At 50.7% G+C, this 25567-nt stretch overlaps 14 non-coding genes across 14 annotated transcripts; all 14 read left to right on the top strand.

Moving 5' to 3' along the window:
- Positions 1–139: 139 nt before the first annotated feature.
- trnat-agu (transfer RNA threonine (anticodon AGU)) lies at positions 140–213 on the top strand. The gene has a single exon. It is a non-coding gene; the product is annotated as a tRNA-Thr (tRNA).
- Positions 214–1796: 1583 nt separating this feature from the next.
- On the top strand, positions 1797–1870 carry trnat-agu (transfer RNA threonine (anticodon AGU)). Its single transcript has one exon. It is a non-coding gene; the product is annotated as a tRNA-Thr (tRNA).
- A 1583-nt stretch (positions 1871–3453) lies between these two features.
- Positions 3454–3527, top strand: trnat-agu (transfer RNA threonine (anticodon AGU)). Its single transcript has one exon. It is a non-coding gene; the product is annotated as a tRNA-Thr (tRNA).
- Positions 3528–5110: 1583 nt separating this feature from the next.
- On the top strand, positions 5111–5184 carry trnat-agu (transfer RNA threonine (anticodon AGU)). The gene has a single exon. It is a non-coding gene; the product is annotated as a tRNA-Thr (tRNA).
- A 1583-nt stretch (positions 5185–6767) lies between these two features.
- Positions 6768–6841, top strand: trnat-agu (transfer RNA threonine (anticodon AGU)). Its single transcript has one exon. It is a non-coding gene; the product is annotated as a tRNA-Thr (tRNA).
- A 1583-nt stretch (positions 6842–8424) lies between these two features.
- trnat-agu (transfer RNA threonine (anticodon AGU)) lies at positions 8425–8498 on the top strand. Its single transcript has one exon. It is a non-coding gene; the product is annotated as a tRNA-Thr (tRNA).
- A 1583-nt stretch (positions 8499–10081) lies between these two features.
- On the top strand, positions 10082–10155 carry trnat-agu (transfer RNA threonine (anticodon AGU)). The gene has a single exon. It is a non-coding gene; the product is annotated as a tRNA-Thr (tRNA).
- A 1583-nt stretch (positions 10156–11738) lies between these two features.
- trnat-agu (transfer RNA threonine (anticodon AGU)) lies at positions 11739–11812 on the top strand. Its single transcript has one exon. It is a non-coding gene; the product is annotated as a tRNA-Thr (tRNA).
- A 3240-nt stretch (positions 11813–15052) lies between these two features.
- Positions 15053–15126, top strand: trnat-agu (transfer RNA threonine (anticodon AGU)). The gene has a single exon. It is a non-coding gene; the product is annotated as a tRNA-Thr (tRNA).
- Positions 15127–16709: 1583 nt separating this feature from the next.
- trnat-agu (transfer RNA threonine (anticodon AGU)) lies at positions 16710–16783 on the top strand. The gene has a single exon. It is a non-coding gene; the product is annotated as a tRNA-Thr (tRNA).
- A 1583-nt stretch (positions 16784–18366) lies between these two features.
- Positions 18367–18440, top strand: trnat-agu (transfer RNA threonine (anticodon AGU)). The gene has a single exon. It is a non-coding gene; the product is annotated as a tRNA-Thr (tRNA).
- Positions 18441–20023: 1583 nt separating this feature from the next.
- On the top strand, positions 20024–20097 carry trnat-agu (transfer RNA threonine (anticodon AGU)). The gene has a single exon. It is a non-coding gene; the product is annotated as a tRNA-Thr (tRNA).
- A 3240-nt stretch (positions 20098–23337) lies between these two features.
- Positions 23338–23411, top strand: trnat-agu (transfer RNA threonine (anticodon AGU)). Its single transcript has one exon. It is a non-coding gene; the product is annotated as a tRNA-Thr (tRNA).
- A 1583-nt stretch (positions 23412–24994) lies between these two features.
- Positions 24995–25068, top strand: trnat-agu (transfer RNA threonine (anticodon AGU)). Its single transcript has one exon. It is a non-coding gene; the product is annotated as a tRNA-Thr (tRNA).
- Positions 25069–25567: the final 499 nt, after the last annotated feature.

A 25567-nucleotide genomic window follows, 5' to 3' on the forward strand; every position in this document is an offset into this window, starting at 1 on the left:
AGAATGTTGAGTCGTGAACTCTCTCTTCTTTGCAATTCTCACTGAGTAAGATCGAGACGGAAAGCACGTTGACGAGCCCTTGTCTTCAAGTGGTGAATAAACTGTACCTGTGCACTCAGCGCCCAGCCGCGCGCGCTGTGGCGCCATGGCTTAGATGGTTAAGGCGTCTGTCTAGTAAACAGGAGATCCTGGGTTCGAATCCCAGTGGTGCCTGCTTGCTGTGCCGACAGTGCGCACTTGCATCTTCTTACCACAGTTGTGTTGCTGGTCAGACAGCTCAACGTTCTGTTGCAGCCTGTTATGATTTGGCGATCCTGCATCTCGTTCCAGCAGTCGTGTCACTCTTCGTTCTACCTGCAATTTCGTGCCGCTGTTCCACACGCGCTCCTGCTTCTCATTCGCTTTTATTCTCCCACCTTCATTCCCAGTTTGGTGGGAATAACGACGTGAGGTGGAGACACTGCTGACTTACCAGGGAATGCTGTGGCAAACGCGCGCGCGCACACACTCCACGAGCTGATCATCACCCTCATTCTCTGCCGTCACCGTTCATTCATTTTACGCCAACGGAAAATAGATCCTCCTTCTCCTAGAGTTGGAGTGCAGTTGTCTTTTCTTTTTCTGCTGAAGGAGGAAAAGAGAAAACATTGCTGCTGAAGGTGGATATGGAGTGAAGGACAGTCACCAGCGTGTGTACAAGTCAGTTGGCAAGGTTTCCTGTCAGCGTCACAGGGCGGGATCCCTGTTTAGGAATCCGACTTTGCATCGTCCAGACCTGGATACAGCTCCCAGTCTGGTAATGAAGATTTATTTCTCTAATTGTGAATTATCCGATTGAAAACGAATTCCTAGTTACGCACAGAATACACCCGCTGATCCTGCCAGAGTCAGCCCAGTGATTGTTTGCATTCATCTAGAAGGGCAAAGGCAGCAGATACACCGGTAAACTAGCTCCGCGAATCCCCCTCCTATCATCCCAGCTTTCTGAGTTGTAAAGATCTCGTTGTAGCTTCGCTAGCGCTGGATCAAAGTCCTGGAACCCCTTCCCTAGCAGCCTCATGGCTGGAGCTCCGTGCTGAGGAGTTCAAGGGTTCAGGAAAGTAACTCATCCCCCTGATCTGTCGGGTAATCAGGGATGGGCAGTAAATCCTACCCTGGATGAGTGGCGCTGGAAGAGCACAACAGTTCAGGCAGGCATCCAAGGAGCAGCGAAATCGACGTTTCGGGCAAAAGCCTACCCCATCGAGTGACGCCGATCTCCCAGGAATCCGTTTCAAAAAGGGGCAGGTCCGAAACGGACACCTGCTATCGGTCGGAAATAGGTTGAGAACGGCAGCGAGGGAGTGTAATAAAAGTGAAAGACAATGCCGACCGCGAGGCATGAGGCAGGAAGTGAGTGTAGAGCTGGTGGTACAAAGCTCAGAGTTGGTGCTAATGGGTCACCCTTTACTGCTCACTGTTTACACTGACTCACACACCACTCCTGGTCAGTTCATTTCAGTGACACTTTTCCCCTTGGTGTGAGGTTCCCTCTGGAGCGTAATAACGCCCTTAATGGGCCCAGAGAGGATGACACATCCTCTTTATCCTGTCAGTTTAAAGAGGTGAAAACATCGAATTCAAGAGCAGGTTGTGTTTTTCCGTGCCGTTTGCGTGGAGAATGTTGAGTCGTGAACTCTCTCTTCTTTGCAATTCTCACTGAGCAAGATCGAGACGGAAAGCACGTTGACGAGCCCTTGTCTTCAAGTGGTGAATGAACTGTACCTGTGCACTCACCGCCCAACCGCGCGCGTTGTGGCGCCATGGCTTAGATGGTTAAAGCGCCTGTCTAGTAAACAGGAGATCCTGGGTTCGAATCCCAGTGGTGCCTGCTTGCTGTGCCAACAGTGCGCACTTGCATCTTCTTACCACAGTTGTGTTGCTGGTCAGACAGCTCAACGTTCTGTTGCAGCCTGTTATGATTTGGCGATCCTGCATCTCGTTCCAGCAGTCGTGTCACTCTTCGTTCTACCTGCAATTTCGTGCCGCTGTTCCACACGCGCTCCTGCTTCTCATTCGCTTTTATTCTCCCACCTTCATTCCCAGTTTGGTGGGAATAACGACGTGAGGTGGAGACACTGCTGACTTACCAGGGAATGCTGTGGCAAACGCGCGCGCGCACACACTCCACGAGCTGATCATCACCCTCATTCTCTGCCGTCACCGTTCATTCATTTTACGCCAACGGAAAATAAATCCTCCTTCTCCTAGAGTTGGAGTGCAGTTGTCTTTTCTTTTTCTGCTGAAGGAGGAAAAGAGAAAACATTGCTGCTGAAGGTGGATATGGAGTGAAGGACAGTCACCAGCGTGTGTACAAGTCAGTTGGCAAGGTTTCCTGTCAGCGTCACAGGGCGGGATCCCTGTTTAGGAATCCGACTTTGCATCGTCCAGACCTGGATACAGCTCCCAGTCTGGTAATGAAGATTTATTTCTCTAATTGTGAATTATCCGATTGAAAACGAATTCCTAGTTACGCACAGAATACACCCGCTGATCCTGCCAGAGTCAGCCCAGTGATTGTTTGCATTCATCTAGAAGGGCAAAGGCAGCAGATACACCGGTAAACTAGCTCCGCGAATCCCCCTCCTATCATCCCAGCTTTCTGAGTTGTAAAGATCTCGTTGTAGCTTCGCTAGCGCTGGATCAAAGTCCTGGAACCCCTTCCCTAGCAGCCTCATGGCTGGAGCTCCGTGCTGAGGAGTTCAAGGGTTCAGGAAAGTAACTCATCCCCCTGATCTATCGGGTAATCAGGGATGGGCAGTAAATCCTACCCTGGATGAGTGGCGCTGGAAGAGCACAACAGTTCAGGCAGGCATCCAAGGAGCAGCGAAATCGACGTTTCGGGCAAAAGCCTACCCCATCGAGTGACGCCGATCTCCCAGGAATCCGTTTCAAAAAGGGGCAGGTCCTAAACGGACACCTGCTATCGGTCGGAAATAGGTTGAGAACGGCAGCGAGGGAGTGTAATAAAAGTGAAAGACAATGCCGACCGCGAGGCATGAGGCAGGAAGTGAGTGTAGAGCTGGTGGTACAAAGCTCAGAGTTGGTGCTAATGGGTCACCCTTTACTGCTCACTGTTTACACTGACTCACACACCACTCCTGGTCAGTTCATTTCAGTGACACTTTTCCCCTTGGTGTGAGGTTCCCTCTGGAGTGTAATAACGCCCTTAATGGGCCCAGAGAGGATGACACATCCTCTTTATCCTGTCAGTTTAAAGAGGTGAAAACATCGAATTCAAGAGCAGGTTGTGTTTTTCCGTGCCGTTTGCGTGGAGAATGTTGAGTCGTGAACTCTCTCTTCTTTGCAATTCTCACTGAGCAAGATCGAGACGGAAAGCACGTTGACGAGCCCTTGTCTTCAAGTGGTGAATGAACTGTACCTGTGCACTCAGCGCCCAGCCGCGCGCGCTGTGGCGCCATGGCTTAGATGGTTAAAGCGCCTGTCAAGTAAACAGGAGATCCTGGGTTCGAATCCCAGTGGTGCCTGCTTGCTGTGCCAACAGTGCGCACTTGCATCTTCTTACCACAGTTGTGTTGCTGGTCAGACAGCTCAACGTTCTGTTGCAGCCTGTTATGATTTGGCGATCCTGCATCTCGTTCCAGCAGTAGTGTCACTCTTCGTTCTACCTGCAATTTCGTGCCGCTGTTCCACACGCGCTCCTGCTTCTCATTCGCTTTTATTCTCCCACCTTCATTCCCAGTTTGGTGGGAATAACGACGTGAGGTGGAGACACTGCTGACTTACCAGGGAATGCTGTGGCAAACGCGCGCGCGCACACACTCCACGAGCTGATCATCACCCTCATTCTCTGCCGTCACCGTTCATTCATTTTACGCCAACGGAAAATAAATCCTCCTTCTCCTAGAGTTGGAGTGCAGTTGTCTTTTCTTTTTCTGCTGAAGGAGGAAAAGAGAAAACATTGCTGCTGAAGGTGGATATGGAGTGAAGGACAGTCACCAGCGTGTGTACAAGTCAGTTGGCAAGGTTTCCTGTCAGCGTCACAGGGCGGGATCCCTGTTTAGGAATCCGACTTTGCATCGTCCAGACCTGGATACAGCTCCCAGTCTGGTAATGAAGATTTATTTCTCTAATTGTGAATTATCCGATTGAAAACGAATTCCTAGTTACGCACAGAATACACCCGCTGATCCTGCCAGAGTCAGCCCAGTGATTGTTTGCATTCATCTAGAAGGGCAAAGGCAGCAGATACACCGGTAAACTAGCTCCGCGAATCCCCCTCCTATCATCCCAGCTTTCTGAGTTGTAAAGATCTCGTTGTAGCTTCGCTAGCGCTGGATCAAAGTCCTGGAACCCCTTCCCTAGCAGCCTCATGGCTGGAGCTCCGTGCTGAGGAGTTCAAGGGTTCAGGAAAGTAACTCATCCCCCTGATCTGTCGGGTAATCAGGGATGGGCAGTAAATCCTACCCTGGATGAGTGGCGCTGGAAGAGCACAACAGTTCAGGCAGGCATCCAAGGAGCAGCGAAATCGACGTTTCGGGCAAAAGCCTACCCCATCGAGTGACGCCGATCTCCCAGGAATCCGTTTCAAAAAGGGGCAGGTCCTAAACGGACACCTGCTATCGGTCGGAAATAGGTTGAGAACGGCAGCGAGGGAGTGTAATAAAAGTGAAAGACAATGCCGACCGCGAGGCATGAGGCAGGAAGTGAGTGTAGAGCTGGTGGTACAAAGCTCAGAGTTGGTGCTAATGGGTCACCCTTTACTGCTCACTGTTTACACTGACTCACACACCACTCCTGGTCAGTTCATTTCAGTGACACTTTTCCCCTTGGTGTGAGGTTCCCTCTGGAGCGTAATAACGCCCTTAATGGGCCCAGAGAGGATGACACATCCTCTTTATCCTGTCAGTTTAAAGAGGTGAAAACATCGAATTCAAGAGCAGGTTGTGTTTTTCCGTGCCGTTTGCGTGGAGAATGTTGAGTCGTGAACTCTCTCTTCTTTGCAATTCTCACTGAGTAAGATCGAGACGGAAAGCACGTTGACGAGCCCTTGTCTTCAAGTGGTGAATAAACTGTACCTGTGCACTCAGCGCCCAGCCGCGCGCGCTGTGGCGCCATGGCTTAGATGGTTAAAGCGTCTGTCTAGTAAACAGGAGATCCTGGGTTCGAATCCCAGTGGTGCCTGCTTGCTGTGCCGACAGTGCGCACTTGCATCTTCTTCCCACAGTTGTGTTGCTGGTCAGACAGCTCAACGTTCTGTTGCAGCCTGTTATGATTTGGCGATCCTGCATCTCGTTCCAGCAGTCGTGTCACTCTTCGTTCTACCTGCAATTTCGTGCCGCTGTTCCACACGCGCTCCTGCTTCTCATTCGCTTTTATTCTCCCACCTTCATTCCCAGTTTGGTGGGAATAACGACGTGAGGTGGAGACACTGCTGACTTACCAGGGAATGCTGTGGCAAACGCGCGCGCGCACACACTCCACGAGCTGATCATCACCCTCATTCTCTGCCGTCACCGTTCATTCATTTTACGCCAACGGAAAATAGATCCTCCTTCTCCTAGAGTTGGAGTGCAGTTGTCTTTTCTTTTTCTGCTGAAGGAGGAAAAGAGAAAACATTGCTGCTGAAGGTGGATATGGAGTGAAGGACAGTCACCAGCGTGTGTACAAGTCAGTTGGCAAGGTTTCCTGTCAGCGTCACAGGGCGGGATCCCTGTTTAGGAATCCGACTTTGCATCGTCCAGACCTGGATACAGCTCCCAGTCTGGTAATGAAGATTTATTTCTCTAATTGTGAATTATCCGATTGAAAACGAATTCCTAGTTACGCACAGAATACACCCGCTGATCCTGCCAGAGTCAGCCCAGTGATTGTTTGCATTCATCTAGAAGGGCAAAGGCAGCAGATACACCGGTAAACTAGCTCCGCGAATCACCCTCCTATCATCCCAGCTTTCTGAGTTGTAAAGATCTCGTTGTAGCTTCGCTAGCGCTGGATCAAAGTCCTGGAACCCCTTCCCTAGCAGCCTCATGGCTGGAGCTCCGTGCTGAGGAGTTCAAGGGTTCAGGAAAGTAACTCATCCCCCTGATCTGTCGGGTAATCAGGGATGGGCAGTAAATCCTACCCTGGATGAGTGGCGCTGGAAGAGCACAACAGTTCAGGCAGGCATCCAAGGAGCAGCGAAATCGACGTTTCGGGCAAAAGCCTACCCCATCGAGTGACGCCGATCTCCCAGGAATCCGTTTCAAAAAGGGGCAGGTCCTAAACGGACACCTGCTATCGGTCGGAAATAGGTTGAGAACGGCAGCGAGGGAGTGTAATAAAAGTGAAAGACAATGCCGACCGCGAGGCATGAGGCAGGAAGTGAGTGTAGAGCTGGTGGTACAAAGCTCAGAGTTGGTGCTAATGGGTCACCCTTTACTGCTCACTGTTTACACTGACTCACACACCACTCCTGGTCAGTTCATTTCAGTGACACTTTTCCCCTTGGTGTGAGGTTCCCTCTGGAGCGTAATAACGCCCTTAATGGGCCCAGAGAGGATGACACATCCTCTTTATCCTGTCAGTTTAAAGAGGTGAAAACATCGAATTCAAGAGCAGGTTGTGTTTTTCCGTGCCGTTTGCGTGGAGAATGTTGAGTCGTGAACTCTCTCTTCTTTGCAATTCTCACTGAGCAAGATCGAGACGGAAAGCACGTTGACGAGCCCTTGTCTTCAAGTGGTGAATGAACTGTACCTGTGCACTCAGCGCCCAACCGCGCGCGTTGTGGCGCCATGGCTTAGATGGTTAAAGCGCCTGTCAAGTAAACAGGAGATCCTGGGTTCGAATCCCAGTGGTGCCTGCTTGCTGTGCCAACAGTGCGCACTTGCATCTTCTTACCACAGTTGTGTTGCTGGTCAGACAGCTCAACGTTCTGTTGCAGCCTGTTATGATTTGGCGATCCTGCATCTCGTTCCAGCAGTCGTGTCACTCTTCGTTCTACCTGCAATTTCGTGCCGCTGTTCCACACGCGCTCCTGCTTCTCATTCGCTTTTATTCTCCCACCTTCATTCCCAGTTTGGTGGGAATAACGACGTGAGGTGGAGACACTGCTGACTTACCAGGGAATGCTGTGGCAAACGCGCGCGCGCACACACTCCACGAGCTGATCATCACCCTCATTCTCTGCCGTCACCGTTCATTCATTTTACGCCAACGGAAAATAAATCCTCCTTCTCCTAGAGTTGGAGTGCAGTTGTCTTTTCTTTTTCTGCTGAAGGAGGAAAAGAGAAAACATTGCTGCTGAAGGTGGATATGGAGTGAAGGACAGTCACCAGCGTGTGTACAAGTCAGTTGGCAAGGTTTCCTGTCAGCGTCACAGGGCGGGATCCCTGTTTAGAAATCCGACTTTGCATCGTCCAGACCTGGATACAGCTCCCAGTCTGGTAATGAAGATTTATTTCTCTAATTGTGAATTATCCGATTGAAAACGAATTCCTAGTTACGCACAGAATACACCCGCTGATCCTGCCAGAGTCAGCCCAGTGATTGTTTGCATTCATCTAGAAGGGCAAAGGCAGCAGATACACCGGTAAACTAGCTCCGCGAATCCCCCTCCTATCATCCCAGCTTTCTGAGTTGTAAAGATCTCGTTGTAGCTTCGCTAGCGCTGGATCAAAGTCCTGGAACCCCTTCCCTAGCAGCCTCATGGCTGGAGCTCCGTGCTGAGGAGTTCAAGGGTTCAGGAAAGTAACTCATCCCCCTGATCTGTCGGGTAATCAGGGATGGGCAGTAAATCCTACCCTGGATGAGTGGCGCTGGAAGAGCACAACAGTTCAGGCAGGCATCCAAGGAGCAGCGAAATCGACGTTTCGGGCAAAAGCCTACCCCATCGAGTGACGCCGATCTCCCAGGAATCCGTTTCAAAAAGGGGCAGGTCCTAAACGGACACCTGCTATCGGTCGGAAATAGGTTGAGAACGGCAGCGAGGGAGTGTAATAAAAGTGAAAGACAATGCCGACCGCGAGGCATGAGGCAGGAAGTGAGTGTAGAGCTGGTGGTACAAAGCTCAGAGTTGGTGCTAATGGGTCACCCTTTACTGCTCACTGTTTACACTGACTCACACACCACTCCTGGTCAGTTCATTTCAGTGACACTTTTCCCCTTGGTGTGAGGTTCCCTCTGGAGCGTAATAACGCCCTTAATGGGCCCAGAGAGGATGACACATCCTCTTTATCCTGTCAGTTTAAAGAGGTGAAAACATCGAATTCAAGAGCAGGTTGTGTTTTTCCGTGCCGTTTGCGTGGAGAATGTTGAGTCGTGAACTCTCTCTTCTTTGCAATTCTCACTGAGTAAGATCGAGACGGAAAGCACGTTGACGAGCCCTTGTCTTCAAGTGGTGAATAAACTGTACCTGTGCACTCAGCGCCCAGCCGCGCGCGCTGTGGCGCCATGGCTTAGATGGTTAAAGCGTCTGTCTAGTAAACAGGAGATCCTGGGTTCGAATCCCAGTGGTGCCTGCTTGCTGTGCCAACAGTGCGCACTTGCATCTTCTTACCACAGTTGTGTTGCTGGTCAGACAGCTCAACGTTCTGTTGCAGCCTGTTATGATTTGGCGATCCTGCATCTCGTTCCAGCAGTAGTGTCACTCTTCGTTCTACCTGCAATTTCGTGCCGCTGTTCCACACGCGCTCCTGCTTCTCATTCGCTTTTATTCTCCCACCTTCATTCCCAGTTTGGTGGGAATAACGACGTGAGGTGGAGACACTGCTGACTTACCAGGGAATGCTGTGGCAAACGCGCGCGCGCACACACTCCACGAGCTGATCATCACCCTCATTCTCTGCCGTCACCGTTCATTCATTTTACGCCAACGGAAAATAAATCCTCCTTCTCCTAGAGTTGGAGTGCAGTTGTCTTTTCTTTTTCTGCTGAAGGAGGAAAAGAGAAAACATTGCTGCTGAAGGTGGATATGGAGTGAAGGACAGTCACCAGCGTGTGTACAAGTCAGTTGGCAAGGTTTCCTGTCAGCGTCACAGGGCGGGATCCCTGTTTAGGAATCCGACTTTGCATCGTCCAGACCTGGATACAGCTCCCAGTCTGGTAATGAAGATTTATTTCTCTAATTGTGAATTATCCGATTGAAAACGAATTCCTAGTTACGCACAGAATACACCCGCTGATCCTGCCAGAGTCAGCCCAGTGATTGTTTGCATTCATCTAGAAGGGCAAAGGCAGCAGATACACCGGTAAACTAGCTCCGCGAATCCCCCTCCTATCATCCCAGCTTTCTGAGTTGTAAAGATCTCGTTGTAGCTTCGCTAGCGTTGGATCAAAGTCCTGGAACCCCTTCCCTAGCAGCCTCATGGCTGGAGCTCCGTGCTGAGGAGTTCAAGGGTTCAGGAAAGTAACTCATCCCCCTGATCTGTCGGGTAATCAGGGATGGGCAGTAAATCCTACCCTGGATGAGTGGCGCTGGAAGAGCACAACAGTTCAGGCAGGCATCCAAGGAGCAGCGAAATCGACGTTTCGGGCAAAAGCCTACCCCATCGAGTGACGCCGATCTCCCAGGAATCCGTTTCAAAAAGGGGCAGGTCCTAAACGGACACCTGCTATCGGTCGGAAATAGGTTGAGAACGGCAGCGAGGGAGTGTAATAAAAGTGAAAGACAATGCCGACCGCGAGGCATGAGGCAGGAAGTGAGTGTAGAGCTGGTGGTACAAAGCTCAGAGTTGGTGCTAATGGGTCACCCTTTACTGCTCACTGTTTACACTGACTCACACACCACTCCTGGTCAGTTCATTTCAGTGACACTTTTCCCCTTGGTGTGAGGTTCCCTCTGGAGCGTAATAACGCCCTTAATGGGCCCAGAGAGGATGACACATCCTCTTTATCCTGTCAGTTTAAAGAGGTGAAAACATCGAATTCAAGAGCAGGTTGTGTTTTTCCGTGCCGTTTGCGTGGAGAATGTTGAGTCGTGAACTCTCTCTTCTTTGCAATTCTCACTGAGTAAGATCGAGACGGAAAGCACGTTGACGAGCCCTTGTCTTCAAGTGGTGAATAAACTGTACCTGTGCACTCAGCGCCCAGCCGCGCGCGCTGTGGCGCCATGGCTTAGATGGTTAAGGCGTCTGTCTAGTAAACAGGAGATCCTGGGTTCGAATCCCAGTGGTGCCTGCTTGCTGTGCCAACAGTGCGCACTTGCATCTTCTTACCAGACTTGTGTTGCTGGTCAGACAGCTCAACGTTCTGTTGCAGCCTGTTATGATTTGGCGATCCTGCATCTCGTTCCAGCAGTCGTGTCACTCTTCGTTCTACCTGCAATTTCGTGCCGCTGTTCCACACGCGCTCCTGCTTCTCATTCGCTTTTATTCTCCCACCTTCATTCCCAGTTTGGTGGGAATAACGACGTGAGGTGGAGACACTGCTGACTTACCAGGGAATGCTGTGGCAAACGCGCGCGCGCACACACTCCACGAGCTGATCATCACCCTCATTCTCTGCCGTCACCGTTCATTCATTTTACGCCAACGGAAAATAGATCCTCCTTCTCCTAGAGTTGGAGTGCAGTTGTCTTTTCTTTTTCTGCTGAAGGAGGAAAAGAGAAAACATTGCTGCTGAAGGTGGATATGGAGTGAAGGACAGTCACCAGCGTGTGTACAAGTCAGTTGGCAAGGTTTCCTGTCAGCGTCACAGGGCGGGATCCCTGTTTAGGAATCCGACTTTGCATCGTCCAGACCTGGATACAGCTCCCAGTCTGGTAATGAAGATTTATTTCTCTAATTGTGAATTATCCGATTGAAAACGAATTCCTAGTTACGCACAGAATACACCCGCTGATCCTGCCAGAGTCAGCCCAGTGATTGTTTGCATTCATCTAGAAGGGCAAAGGCAGCAGATACACCGGTAAACTAGCTCCGCGAATCCCCCTCCTATCATCCCAGCTTTCTGAGTTGTAAAGATCTCGTTGTAGCTTCGCTAGCGCTGGATCAAAGTCCTGGAACCCCTTCCCTAGCAGCCTCATGGCTGGAGCTCCGTGCTGAGGAGTTCAAGGGTTCAGGAAAGTAACTCATCCCCCTGATCTGTCGGGTAATCAGGGATGGGCAGTAAATCCTACCCTGGATGAGTGGCGCTGGAAGAGCACAACAGTTCAGGCAGGCATCCAAGGAGCAGCGAAATCGACGTTTCGGGCAAAAGCCTACCCCATCGAGTGACGCCGATCTCCCAGGAATCCGTTTCAAAAAGGGGCAGGTCCGAAACGGACACCTGCTATCGGTCGGAAATAGGTTGAGAACGGCAGCGAGGGAGTGTAATAAAAGTGAAAGACAATGCCGACCGCGAGGCATGAGGCAGGAAGTGAGTGTAGAGCTGGTGGTACAAAGCTCAGAGTTGGTGCTAATGGGTCACCCTTTACTGCTCACTGTTTACACTGACTCACACACCACTCCTGGTCAGTTCATTTCAGTGACACTTTTCCCCTTGGTGTGAGGTTCCCTCTGGAGCGTAATAACGCCCTTAATGGGCCCAGAGAGGATGACACATCCTCTTTATCCTGTCAGTTTAAAGAGGTGAAAACATCGAATTCAAGAGCAGGTTGTGTTTTTCCGTGCCGTTTGCGTGGAGAATGTTGAGTCGTGAACTCTCTCTTCTTTGCAATTCTCACTGAGCAAGATCGAGACGGAAAGCACGTTGACGAGCCCTTGTCTTCAAGTGGTGAATGAACTGTACCTGTGCACTCACCGCCCAACCGCGCGCGTTGTGGCGCCATGGCTTAGATGGTTAAAGCGCCTGTCTAGTAAACAGGAGATCCTGGGTTCGAATCCCAGTGGTGCCTGCTTGCTGTGCCGAAAGTGCGCACTTGCATCTTCTTACCAGAGTTGTGTTGCTGGTCAGACAGCTCAACTTTCTGTTGCAGCCTGTTATGGTGTGGCGATCCTGCATCTCGTTCCAGCAGTAGTGTCACTCTTCGTTCTACCTGGAATTTCGTGCCGCTGTTCCACACGCGCTCCTGCTTCTCATTCGCTTTTATTCTCCCACCTTCATTCCCAGTTTGGTGGGAATAACGACGTGAGGTGGAGACACTGCTGACTTACCAGGGAATGCTGTGGCAAACGCGCGCGCGCACACACTCCACGAGCTGATCATCACCCACATTCTCTGCCGTCACCGTTCATTCATTTTACGCCAACGGAAAATAGATCCTCCTTCTCCTAGAGTTGGAGTGCAGTTGTCTTTTCTTTTTCTGCTGAAGGAGGAAAAGAGAAAACATTGCTGCTGAAGGTGGATATGGAGTGAAGGACAGTCACCAGCGTGTGTACAAGTCAGTTGGCAAGGTTTCCTGTCAGCGTCACAGGGCGGGATCCCTGTTTAGGAATCCGACTTTGCATCGTCCAGACCTGGATACAGCTCCCAGTCTGGTAATGAAGATTTATTTCTCTAATTGTGAATTATCCGATTGAAAACGAATTCCTAGTTACGCACAGAATACACCCGCTGATCCTGCCAGAGTCAGCCCAGTGATTGTTTGCATTCATCTAGAAGGGCAAAGGCAGCAGATACACCGGTAAACTAGCTCCGCGAATCCCCCTCCTATCATCCCAGCTTTCTGAGTTGTAAAGATCTCGTTGTAGCTTCGCTAGCGCTGGATCAAAGTCCTGGAACCCCTTCCCTAGCAGCCTCATGGCTGGAGCTCCGTGCTGAGGAGTTCAAGGGTTCAGGAAAGTAACTCATCCCCCTGATCTGTCGGGTAATCAGGGATGGGCAGTAAATCCTACCCTGGATGAGTGGCGCTGGAAGAGCACAACAGTTCAGGCAGGCATCCAAGGAGCAGCGAAATCGACGTTTCGGGCAAAAGCCTACCCCATCGAGTGACGCCGATCTCCCAGGAATCCGTTTCAAAAAGGGGCAGGTCCTAAACGGACACCTGCTATCGGTCGGAAATAGGTTGAGAACGGCAGCGAGGGAGTGTAATAAAAGTGAAAGACAATGCCGACCGCGAGGCATGAGGCAGGAAGTGAGTGTAGAGCTGGTGGTACAAAGCTCAGAGTTGGTGCTAATGGGTCACCCTTTACTGCTCACTGTTTACACTGACTCACACACCACTCCTGGTCAGTTCATTTCAGTGACACTTTTCCCCTTGGTGTGAGGTTCCCTCTGGAGCGTAATAACGCCCTTAATGGGCCCAGAGAGGATGACACATCCTCTTTATCCTGTCAGTTTAAAGAGGTGAAAACATCGAATTCAAGAGCAGGTTGTGTTTTTCCGTGCCGTTTGCGTGGAGAATGTTGAGTCGTGAACTCTCTCTTCTTTGCAATTCTCACTGAGCAAGATCGAGACGGAAAGCACGTTGATGAGCCCTTGTCTACAAGTGGTGAATGAACTGTACCTGTGCACTCAGCGCCCAACCGCGCGCGTTGTGGCGCAATGGCTTAGATGGTTAAAGCGCCGGTCAAGTAAACAGGAGATCCTGGGTTCGAATCCCAGTGGTGCCTGCTTGCTGTGCCAACAGTGCGCACTTGCATCTTCTTACCACAGTTGTGTTGCTGGTCAGACAGCTCAACGTTCTGTTGCAGCCTGTTATGATTTGGCGATCCTGCATCTCGTTCCAGCAGTAGTGTCACTCTTCGTTCTACCTGGAATTTCGTGCCGCTGTTCCACACGCGCTCCTGCTTCTCATTCGCTTTTATTCTCCCACCTTCATTCCCAGTTTGGTGGGAATAACGACGTGAGGTGGAGACACTGCTGACTTACCAGGGAATGCTGTGGCAAACGCGCGCGCGCACACACTCCACGAGCTGATCATCACCCTCATTCTCTGCCGTCACCGTTCATTCATTTTACGCCAACGGAAAATAAATCCTCCTTCTCCTAGAGTTGGAGTGCAGTTGTCTTTTCTTTTTCTGCTGAAGGAGGAAAAGAGAAAACATTGCTGCTGAAGGTGGATATGGAGTGAAGGACAGTCACCAGCGTGTGTACAAGTCAGTTGGCAAGGTTTCCTGTCAGCGTCACAGGGCGGGATCCCTGTTTAGGAATCCGACTTTGCATCGTCCAGACCTGGATACAGCTCCCAGTCTGGTAATGAAGATTTATTTCTCTAATTGTGAATTATCCGATTGAAAACGAATTCCTAGTTACGCACAGAATACACCCGCTGATCCTGCCAGAGTCAGCCCAGTGATTGTTTGCATTCATCTAGAAGGGCAAAGGCAGCAGATACACCGGTAAACTAGCTCCGCGAATCCCCCTCCTATCATCCCAGCTTTCTGAGTTGTAAAGATCTCGTTGTAGCTTCGCTAGCGCTGGATCAAAGTCCTGGAACCCCTTCCCTAGCAGCCTCATGGCTGGAGCTCCGTGCTGAGGAGTTCAAGGGTTCAGGAAAGTAACTCATCCCCCTGATCTGTCGGGTAATCAGGGATGGGCAGTAAATCCTACCCTGGATGAGTGGCGCTGGAAGAGCACAACAGTTCAGGCAGGCATCCAAGGAGCAGCGAAATCGACGTTTCGGGCAAAAGCCTACCCCATCGAGTGACGCCGATCTCCCAGGAATCCGTTTCAAAAAGGGGCAGGTCCGAAACGGACACCTGCTATCGGTCGGAAATAGGTTGAGAACGGCAGCGAGGGAGTGTAATAAAAGTGAAAGACAATGCCGACCGCGAGGCATGAGGCAGGAAGTGAGTGTAGAGCTGGTGGTACAAAGCTCAGAGTTGGTGCTAATGGGTCACCCTTTACTGCTCACTGTTTACACTGACTCACACACCACTCCTGGTCAGTTCATTTCAGTGACACTTTTCCCCTTGGTGTGAGGTTCCCTCTGGAGCGTAATAACGCCCTTAATGGGCCCAGAGAGGATGACACATCCTCTTTATCCTGTCAGTTTAAAGAGGTGAAAACATCGAATTCAAGAGCAGGTTGTGTTTTTCCGTGCCGTTTGCGTGGAGAATGTTGAGTCGTGAACTCTCTCTTCTTTGCAATTCTCACTGAGCAAGATCGAGACGGAAAGCACGTTGACGAGCCCTTGTCTTCAAGTGGTGAATGAACTGTACCTGTGCACTCACCGCCCAACCGCGCGCGTTGTGGCGCCATGGCTTAGATGGTTAAAGCGCCTGTCTAGTAAACAGGAGATCCTGGGTTCGAATCCCAGTGGTGCCTGCTTGCTGTGCCGAAAGTGCGCACTTGCATCTTCTTACCAGAGTTGTGTTGCTGGTCAGACAGCTCAACTTTCTGTTGCAGCCTGTTATGGTTTGGCGATCCTGCATCTCGTTCCAGCAGTAGTGTCACTCTTCGTTCTACCTGGAATTTCGTGCCGCTGTTCCACACGCGCTCCTGCTTCTCATTCGCTTTTATTCTCCCACCTTCATTCCCAGTTTGGTGGGAATAACGACGTGAGGTGGAGACACTGCTGACTTACCAGGGAATGCTGTGGCAAACGCGCGCGCGCACACACTCCACGAGCTGATCATCACCCTCATTCTCTGCCGTCACCGTTCATTCATTTTACGCCAACGGAAAATAAATCCTCCTTCTCCTAGAGTTGGAGTGCAGTTGTCTTTTCTTTTTCTGCTGAAGGAGGAAAAGAGAAAACATTGCTGCTGAAGGTGGATATGGAGTGAAGGACAGTCACCAGCGTGTGTACAAGTCAGTTGGCAAGGTTTCCTGTCAGCGTCACAGGGCGGGATCCCTGTTTAGGAATCCGACTTTGCATCGTCCAGACCTGGATACAGCTCCCAGTCTGGTAATGAAGATTTATTTCTCTAATTGTGAATTATCCGATTGAAAACGAATTCCTAGTTACGCACAGAATACACCCGCTGATCCTGCCAGAGTCAGCCCAGTGATTGTTTGCATTCATCTAGAAGGGCAAAGGCAGCAGATACACCGGTAAACTAGCTCCGCGAATCCCCCTCCTATCATCCCAGCTTTCTGAGTTGTAAAGATCTCGTTGTAGCTTCGCTAGCGCTGGATCAAAGTCCTGGAACCCCTTCCCTAGCAGCCTCATGGCTGGAGCTCCGTGCTGAGGAGTTCAAGGGTTCAGGAAAGTAACTCATCCCCCTGATCTGTCGGGTAATCAGGGATGGGCAGTAAATCCTACCCTGGATGAGTGGCGCTGGAAGAGCACAACAGTTCAGGCAGGCATCCAAGGAGCAGCGAAATCGACGTTTCGGGCAAAAGCCTACCCCATCGAGTGACGCCGATCTCCCAGGAATCCGTTTCAAAAAGGGGCAGGTCCTAAACGGACACCTGCTATCGGTCGGAAATAGGTTGAGAACGGCAGCGAGGGAGTGTAATAAAAGTGAAAGACAATGCCGACCGCGAGGCATGAGGCAGGAAGTGAGTGTAGAGCTGGTGGTACAAAGCTCAGAGTTGGTGCTAATGGGTCACCCTTTACTGCTCACTGTTTACACTGACTCACACACCACTCCTGGTCAGTTCATTTCAGTGACACTTTTCCCCTTGGTGTGAGGTTCCCTCTGGAGCGTAAAAACGCCCTTAATGGGCCCAGAGAGGATGACACATCCTCTTTATCCTGTCAGTTTAAAGAGGTGAAAACATCGAATTCAAGAGCAGGTTGTGTTTTTCCGTGCCGTTTGCGTGGAGAATGTTGAGTCGTGAACTCTCTCTTCTTTGCAATTCTCACTGAGCAAGATCGAGACGGAAAGCACGTTGACGAGCCCTTGTCTTCAAGTGGTGAATGAACTGTACCTGTGCACTCAGCGCCCAACCGCGCGCGTTGTGGCGCCATGGCTTAGATGGTTAAAGCGCCTGTCAAGTAAACAGGAGATCCTGGGTTCGAATCCCAGTGGTGCCTGCTTGCTGTGCCAACAGTGCGCACTTGCATCTTCTTACCACAGTTGTGTTGCTGGTCAGACAGCTCAACGTTCTGTTGCAGCCTGTTATGATTTGGCGATCCTGCATCTCGTTCCAGCAGTCGTGTCACTCTTCGTTCTACCTGCAATTTCGTGCCGCTGTTCCACACGCGCTCCTGCTTCTCATTCGCTTTTATTCTCCCACCTTCATTCCCAGTTTGGTGGGAATAACGACGTGAGGTGGAGACACTGCTGACTTACCAGGGAATGCTGTGGCAAACGCGCGCGCGCACACACTCCACGAGCTGATCATCACCCTCATTCTCTGCCGTCACCGTTCATTCATTTTACGCCAACGGAAAATAAATCCTCCTTCTCCTAGAGTTGGAGTGCAGTTGTCTTTTCTTTTTCTGCTGAAGGAGGAAAAGAGAAAACATTGCTGCTGAAGGTGGATATGGAGTGAAGGACAGTCACCAGCGTGTGTACAAGTCAGTTGGCAAGGTTTCCTGTCAGCGTCACAGGGCGGGATCCCTGTTTAGGAATCCGACTTTGCATCGTCCAGACCTGGATACAGCTCCCAGTCTGGTAATGAAGATTTATTTCTCTAATTGTGAATTATCCGATTGAAAACGAATTCCTAGTTACGCACAGAATACACCCGCTGATCCTGCCAGAGTCAGCCCAGTGATTGTTTGCATTCATCTAGAAGGGCAAAGGCAGCAGATACACCGGTAAACTAGCTCCGCGAATCCCCCTCCTATCATCCCAGCTTTCTGAGTTGTAAAGATCTCGTTGTAGCTTCGCTAGCGCTGGATCAAAGTCCTGGAACCCCTTCCCTAGCAGCCTCATGGCTGGAGCTCCGTGCTGAGGAGTTCAAGGGTTCAGGAAAGTAACTCATCCCCCTGATCTGTCGGGTAATCAGGGATGGGCAGTAAATCCTACCCTGGATGAGTGGCGCTGGAAGAGCACAACAGTTCAGGCAGGCATCCAAGGAGCAGCGAAATCGACGTTTCGGGCAAAAGCCTACCCCATCGAGTGACGCCGATCTCCCAGGAATCCGTTTCAAAAAGGGGCAGGTCCTAAACGGACACCTGCTATCGGTCGGAAATAGGTTGAGAACGGCAGCGAGGGAGTGTAATAAAAGTGAAAGACAATGCCGACCGCGAGGCATGAGGCAGGAAGTGAGTGTAGAGCTGGTGGTACAAAGCTCAGAGTTGGTGCTAATGGGTCACCCTTTACTGCTCACTGTTTACACTGACTCACACACCACTCCTGGTCAGTTCATTTCAGTGACACTTTTCCCCTTGGTGTGAGGTTCCCTCTGGAGCGTAATAACGCCCTTAATGGGCCCAGAGAGGATGACACATCCTCTTTATCCTGTCAGTTTAAAGAGGTGAAAACATCGAATTCAAGAGCAGGTTGTGTTTTTCCGTGCCGTTTGCGTGGAGAATGTTGAGTCGTGAACTCTCTCTTCTTTGCAATTCTCACTGAGTAAGATCGAGACGGAAAGCACGTTGACGAGCCCTTGTCTTCAAGTGGTGAATGAACTGTACCTGTGCACTCACCGCCCACCCGCGCGCGTTGTGGCGCCATGGCTTAGATGGTTAAAGCGCCTGTCTAGTAAACAGGAGATCCTGGGTTCGAATCCCAGTGGTGCCTGCTTGCTGTGCCGAAAGTGCGCACTTGCATCTTCTTACCAGAGTTGTGTTGCTGGTCAGACAGCTCAACTTTCTGTTGCAGCCTGTTATGGTTTGGCGATCCTGCATCTCGTTCCAGCAGTAGTGTCACTCTTCGTTCTACCTGGAATTTCGTGCCGCTGTTCCACACGCGCTCCTGCTTCTCATTCGCTTTTATTCTCCCACCTTCATTCCCAGTTTGGTGGGAATAACGACGTGAGGTGGAGACACTGCTGACTTACCAGGGAATGCTGTGGCAAACGCGCGCGCGCACACACTCCACGAGCTGATCATCACCCACATTCTCTGCCGTCACCGTTCATTCATTTTGCGCCAACGGAAAATAGATCCTCCTTCTCCTAGAGTTGGAGTGCAGTTGTCTTTTCTTTTTCTGCTGAAGGAGGAAAAGAGAAAACATTGCTGCTGAAGGTGGATATGGAGTGAAGGACAGTCACCAGCGTGTGTACAAGTCAGTTGGCAAGGTTTCCTGTCAGCGTCACAGGGCGGGATCCCTGTTTAGGAATCCGACTTTGCATCGTCCAGACCTGGATACAGCTCCCAGTCTGGTAATGAAGATTTATTTCTCTAATTGTGAATTATCCGATTGAAAACGAATTCCTAGTTACGCACAGAATACACCCGCTGATCCTGCCAGAGTCAGCCCAGTGATTGTTTGCATTCATCTAGAAGGGCAAAGGCAGCAGATACACCGGTAAACTAGCTCCGCGAATCTCCCTCCTATCATCCCAGCTTTCTGAGTTGTAAAGATCTCGTTGTAGCTTCGCTAGCGCTGGATCAAAGTCCTGGAACCCCTTCCCTAGCAGCCTCATGGCTGGAGCTCCGTGCTGAGGAGTTCAAGGGTTCAGGAAAGTAACTCATCCCCCTGATCTGTCGGGTAATCAGGGATGGGCAGTAAATCCTACCCTGGATGAGTGGCGCTGGAAGAGCACAACAGTTCAGGCAGGCATCCAAGGAGCAGCGAAATCGACGTTTCGGGCAAAAGCCTACCCCATCGAGTGACGCCGATCTCCCAGGAATCCGTTTCAAAAAGGGGCAGGTCCGAAACGGACACCTGCTATCGGTCGGAAATAGGTTGAGAACGGCAGCGAGGGAGTGTAATAAAAGTGAAAGACAATGCCGACCGCGAGGCATGAGGCAGGAAGTGAATGTAGAGCTGGTGGTACAAAGCTCAGAGTTGGTGCTAATGGGTCACCCTTTACTGCTCACTGTTTACACTGACTCACACACCACTCCTGGTCAGTTCATTTCAGTGACACTTTTCCCCTTGGTGTGAGGTTCCCTCTGGAGCGTAATAACGCCCTTAATGGGCCCAGAGAGGATGACACATCCTCTTTATCCTGTCAGTTTAAAGAGGTGAAAACATCGAATTCAAGAGCAGGTTGTGTTTTTCCGTGCCGTTTGCGTGGAGAATGTTGAGTCGTGAACTCTCTCTTCTTTGCAATTCTCACTGAGCAAGATCGAGACGGAAAGCACGTTGACGAGCCCTTGTCTTCAAGTGGTGAATGAACTGTACCTGTGCACTCACCGCCCAACCGCGCGCGTTGTGGCGCCATGGCTTAGATGGTTAAAGCGCCTGTCTAGTAAACAGGAGATCCTGGGTTCGAATCCCAGTGGTGCCTGCTTGCTGTGCCGAAAGTGCGCACTTGCATCTTCTTACCAGAGTTGTGTTGCTGGTCAGACAGCTCAACTTTCTGTTGCAGCCTGTTATGGTGTGGCGATCCTGCATCTCGTTCCAGCAGTAGTGTCACTCTTCGTTCTACCTGGAATTTCGTGCCGCTGTTCCACACGCGCTCCTGCTTCTCATTCGCTTTTATTCTCCCACCTTCATTCCCAGTTTGGTGGGAATAACGACGTGAGGTGGAGACACTGCTGACTTACCAGGGAATGCTGTGGCAAACGCGCGCGCGCACACACTCCACGAGCTGATCATCACCCACATTCTCTGCCGTCACCGTTCATTCATTTTACGCCAACGGAAAATAGATCCTCCTTCTCCTAGAGTTGGAGTGCAGTTGTCTTTTCTTTTTCTGCTGAAGGAGGAAAAGAGAAAACATTGCTGCTGAAGGTGGATATGGAGTGAAGGACAGTCACCAGCGTGTGTACAAGTCAGTTGGCAAGGTTTCCTGTCAGCGTCACAGGGCGGGATCCCTGTTTAGGAATCCGACTTTGCATCGTCCAGACCTGGATACAGCTCCCAGTCTGGTAATGAAGATTTATTTCTCTAATTGTGAATTATCCGATTGAAAACGAATTCCTAGTTACGCACAGAATACACCCGCTGATCCTGCCAGAGTCAGCCCAGTGATTGTTTGCATTCATCTAGAAGGGCAAAGGCAGCAGATACACCGGTAAACTAGCTCCGCGAATCCCCCTCCTATCATCCCAGCTTTCTGAGTTGTAAAGATCTCGTTGTAGCTTCGCTAGCGCTGGATCAAAGTCCTGGAACCCCTTCCCTAGCAGCCTCATGGCTGGAGCTCCGTGCTGAGGAGTTCAAGGGTTCAGGAAAGTAACTCATCCCCCTGATCTGTCGGGTAATCAGGGATGGGCAGTAAATCCTACCCTGGATGAGTGGCGCTGGAAGAGCACAACAGTTCAGGCAGGCATCCAAGGAGCAGCGAAATCGACGTTTCGGGCAAAAGCCTACCCCATCGAGTGACGCCGATCTCCCAGGAATCCGTTTCAAAAAGGGGCAGGTCCTAAACGGACACCTGCTATCGGTCGGAAATAGGTTGAGAACGGCAGCGAGGGAGTGTAATAAAAGTGAAAGACAATGCCGACCGCGAGGCATGAGGCAGGAAGTGAGTGTAGAGCTGGTGGTACAAAGCTCAGAGTTGGTGCTAATGGGTCACCCTTTACTGCTCACTGTTTACACTGACTCACACACCACTCCTGGTCAGTTCATTTCAGTGACACTTTTCCCCTTGGTGTGAGGTTCCCTCTGGAGCGTAATAACGCCCTTAATGGGCCCAGAGAGGATGACACATCCTCTTTATCCTGTCAGTTTAAAGAGGTGAAAACATCGAATTCAAGAGCAGGTTGTGTTTTTCCGTGCCGTTTGCGTGGAGAATGTTGAGTCGTGAACTCTCTCTTCTTTGCAATTCTCACTGAGCAAGATCGAGACGGAAAGCACGTTGATGAGCCCTTGTCTACAAGTGGTGAATGAACTGTACCTGTGCACTCAGCGCCCAACCGCGCGCGTTGTGGCGCAATGGCTTAGATGGTTAAAGCGCCAGTCAAGTAAACAGGAGATCCTGGGTTCGAATCCCAGTGGTGCCTGCTTGCTGTGCCAACAGTGCGCACTTGCATCTTCTTACCACAGTTGTGTTGCTGGTCAGACAGCTCAACGTTCTGTTGCAGCCTGTTATGATTTGGCGATCCTGCATCTCGTTCCAGCAGTAGTGTCACTCTTCGTTCTACCTGGAATTTCGTGCCGCTGTTCCACACGCGCTCCTGCTTCTCATTCGCTTTTATTCTCCCACCTTCATTCCCAGTTTGGTGGGAATAACGACGTGAGGTGGAGACACTGCTGACTTACCAGGGAATGCTGTGGCAAACGCGCGCGCGCACACACTCCACGAGCTGATCATCACCCTCATTCTCTGCCGTCACCGTTCATTCATTTTACGCCAACGGAAAATAAATCCTCCTTCTCCTAGAGTTGGAGTGCAGTTGTCTTTTCTTTTTCTGCTGAAGGAGGAAAAGAGAAAACATTGCTGCTGAAGGTGGATATGGAGTGAAGGACAGTCACCAGCGTGTGTACAAGTCAGTTGGCAAGGTTTCCTGTCAGCGTCACAGGGCGGGATCCCTGTTTAGGAATCCGACTTTGCATCGTCCAGACCTGGATACAGCTCCCAGTCTGGTAATGAAGATTTATTTCTCTAATTGTGAATTATCCGATTGAAAACGAATTCCTAGTTACGCACAGAATACACCCGCTGATCCTGCCAGAGTCAGCCCAGTGATTGTTTGCATTCATCTAGAAGGGCAAAGGCAGCAGATACACCGGTAAACTAGCTCCGCGAATCCCCCTCCTATCATCCCAGCTTTCTGAGTTGTAAAGATCTCGTTGTAGCTTCGCTAGCGCTGGATCAAAGTCCTGGAACCCCTTCCCTAGCAGCCTCATGGCTGGAGCTCCGTGCTGAGGAGTTCAAGGGTTCAGGAAAGTAACTCATCCCCCTGATCTGTCGGGTAATCAGGGATGGGCAGTAAATCCTACCCTGGATGAGTGGCGCTGGAAGAGCACAACAGTTCAGGCAGGCATCCAAGGAGCAGCGAAATCGACGTTTCGGGCAAAAGCCTACCCCATCGAGTGACGCCGATCTCCCAGGAATCCGTTTCAAAAAGGGGCAGGTCCGAAACGGACACCTGCTATCGGTCGGAAATAGGTTGAGAACGGCAGCGAGGGAGTGTAATAAAAGTGAAAGACAATGCCGACCGCGAGGCATGAGGCAGGAAGTGAGTGTAGAGCTGGTGGTACAAAGCTCAGAGTTGGTGCTAATGGGTCACCCTTTACTGCTCACTGTTTACACTGACTCACACACCACTCCTGGTCAGTTCATTTCAGTGACACTTTTCCCCTTGGTGTGAGGTTCCCTCTGGAGCGTAATAACGCCCTTAATGGGCCCAGAGAGGATGACACATCCTCTTTATCCTGTCAGTTTAAAGAGGTGAAAACATCGAATTCAAGAGCAGGTTGTGTTTTTCCGTGCCGTTTGCGTGGAGAATGTTGAGTCGTGAACTCTCTCTTCTTTGCAATTCTCACTGAGCAAGATCGAGACGGAAAGCACGTTGACGAGCCCTTGTCTTCAAGTGGTGAATGAACTGTACCTGTGCACTCACCGCCCAACCGCGCGCGTTGTGGCGCCATGGCTTAGATGGTTAAAGCGCCTGTCTAGTAAACAGGAGATCCTGGGTTCGAATCCCAGTGGTGCCTGCTTGCTGTGCCGAAAGTGCGCACTTGCATCTTCTTACCAGAGTTGTGTTGCTGGTCAGACAGCTCAACTTTCTGTTGCAGCCTGTTATGGTTTGGCGATCCTGCATCTCGTTCCAGCAGTAGTGTCACTCTTCGTTCTACCTGCAATTTCGTGCCGCTGTTCCACACGCGCTCCTGCTTCTCATTCGCTTTTATTCTCCCACCTTCATTCCCAGTTTGGTGGGAATAACGACGTGAGGTGGAGACACTGCTGACTTACCAGGGAATGCTGTGGCAAACGCGCGCGCGCACACACTCCACGAGCTGATCATCACCCTCATTCTCTGCCGTCACCGTTCATTCATTTTACGCCAACGGAAAATAAATCCTCCTTCTCCTAGAGTTGGAGTGCAGTTGTCTTTTCTTTTTCTGCTGAAGGAGGAAAAGAGAAAACATTGCTGCTGAAGGTGGATATGGAGTGAAGGACAGTCACCAGCGTGTGTACAAGTCAGTTGGCAAGGTTTCCTGTCAGCGTCACAGGGCGGGATCCCTGTTTAGGAATCCGACTTTGCATCGTCCAGACCTGGATACAGCTCCCAGTCTGGTAATGAAGATTTATTTCTCTAATTGTGAATTATCCGATTGAAAACGAATTCCTAGTTACGCACAGAATACACCCGCTGATCCTGCCAGAGTCAGCCCAGTGATTGTTTGCATTCATCTAGAAGGGCAAAGGCAGCAGATACACCGGTAAACTAGCTCCGCGAATCCCCCTCCTATCATCCCAGCTTTCTGAGTTGTAAAGATCTCGTTGTAGCTTCGCTAGCGCTGGATCAAAGTCCTGGAACCCCTTCCCTAGCAGCCTCATGGCTGGAGCTCCGTGCTGAGGAGTTCAAGGGTTCAGGAAAGTAACTCATCCCCCTGATCTGTCGGGTAATCAGGGATGGGCAGTAAATCCTACCCTGGATGAGTGGCGCTGGAAGAGCACAACAGTTCAGGCAGGCATCCAAGGAGCAGCGAAATCGACGTTTCGGGCAAAAGCCTACCCCATCGAGTGACGCCGATCTCCCAGGAATCCGTTTCAAAAAGGGGCAGGTCCTAAACGGACACCTGCTATCGGTCGGAAATAGGTTGAGAACGGCAGCGAGGGAGTGTAATAAAAGTGAAAGACAATGCCGACCGCGAGGCATGAGGCAGGAAGTGAGTGTAGAGCTGGTGGTACAAAGCTCAGAGTTGGTGCTAATGGGTCACCCTTTACTGCTCACTGTTTACACTGACTCACACACCACTCCTGGTCAGTTCATTTCAGTGACACTTTTCCCCTTGGTGTGAGGTTCCCTCTGGAGCGTAATAACGCCCTTAATGGGCCCAGAGAGGATGACACATCCTCTTTATCCTGTCAGTTTAAAGAGGTGAAAACATCGAATTCAAGAGCAGGTTGTGTTTTTCCGTGCCGTTTGCGTGGAGAATGTTGAGTCGTGAACTCTCTCTTCTTTGCAATTCTCACTGAGCAAGATCGAGACGGAAAGCACGTTGACGAGCCCTTGTCTTCAAGTGGTGAATGAACTGTACCTGTGCACTCACCGCCCAACCGCGCGCGTTGTGGCGCCATGGCTTAGATGGTTAAAGCGCCTGTCAAGTAAACAGGAGATCCTGGGTTCGAATCCCAGTGGTGCCTGCTTGCTGTGCCAACAGTGCGCACTTGCATCTTCTTACCACAGTTGTGTTGCTGGTCAGACAGCTCAACGTTCTGTTGCAGCCTGTTATGATTTGGCGATCCTGCATCTCGTTCCAGCAGTCGTGTCACTCTTCGTTCTACCTGCAATTTCGTGCCGCTGTTCCACACGCGCTCCTGCTTCTCATTCGCTTTTATTCTCCCACCTTCATTCCCAGTTTGGTGGGAATAACGACGTGAGGTGGAGACACTGCTGACTTACCAGGGAATGCTGTGGCAAACGCGCGCGCGCACACACTCCACGAGCTGATCATCACCCTCATTCTCTGCCGTCACCGTTCATTCATTTTACGCCAACGGAAAATAAATCCTCCTTCTCCTAGAGTTGGAGTGCAGTTGTCTTTTCTTTTTCTGCTGAAGGAGGAAAAGAGAAAACATTGCTGCTGAAGGTGGATATGGAGTGAAGGACAGTCACCAGCGTGTGTACAAGTCAGTTGGCAAG

This window comes from Chiloscyllium punctatum, chromosome 45 (assembly GCF_047496795.1).
Source record: "Chiloscyllium punctatum isolate Juve2018m chromosome 45, sChiPun1.3, whole genome shotgun sequence".
Classification (NCBI taxonomy): Eukaryota; Metazoa; Chordata; class Chondrichthyes; order Orectolobiformes; family Hemiscylliidae; genus Chiloscyllium; species Chiloscyllium punctatum.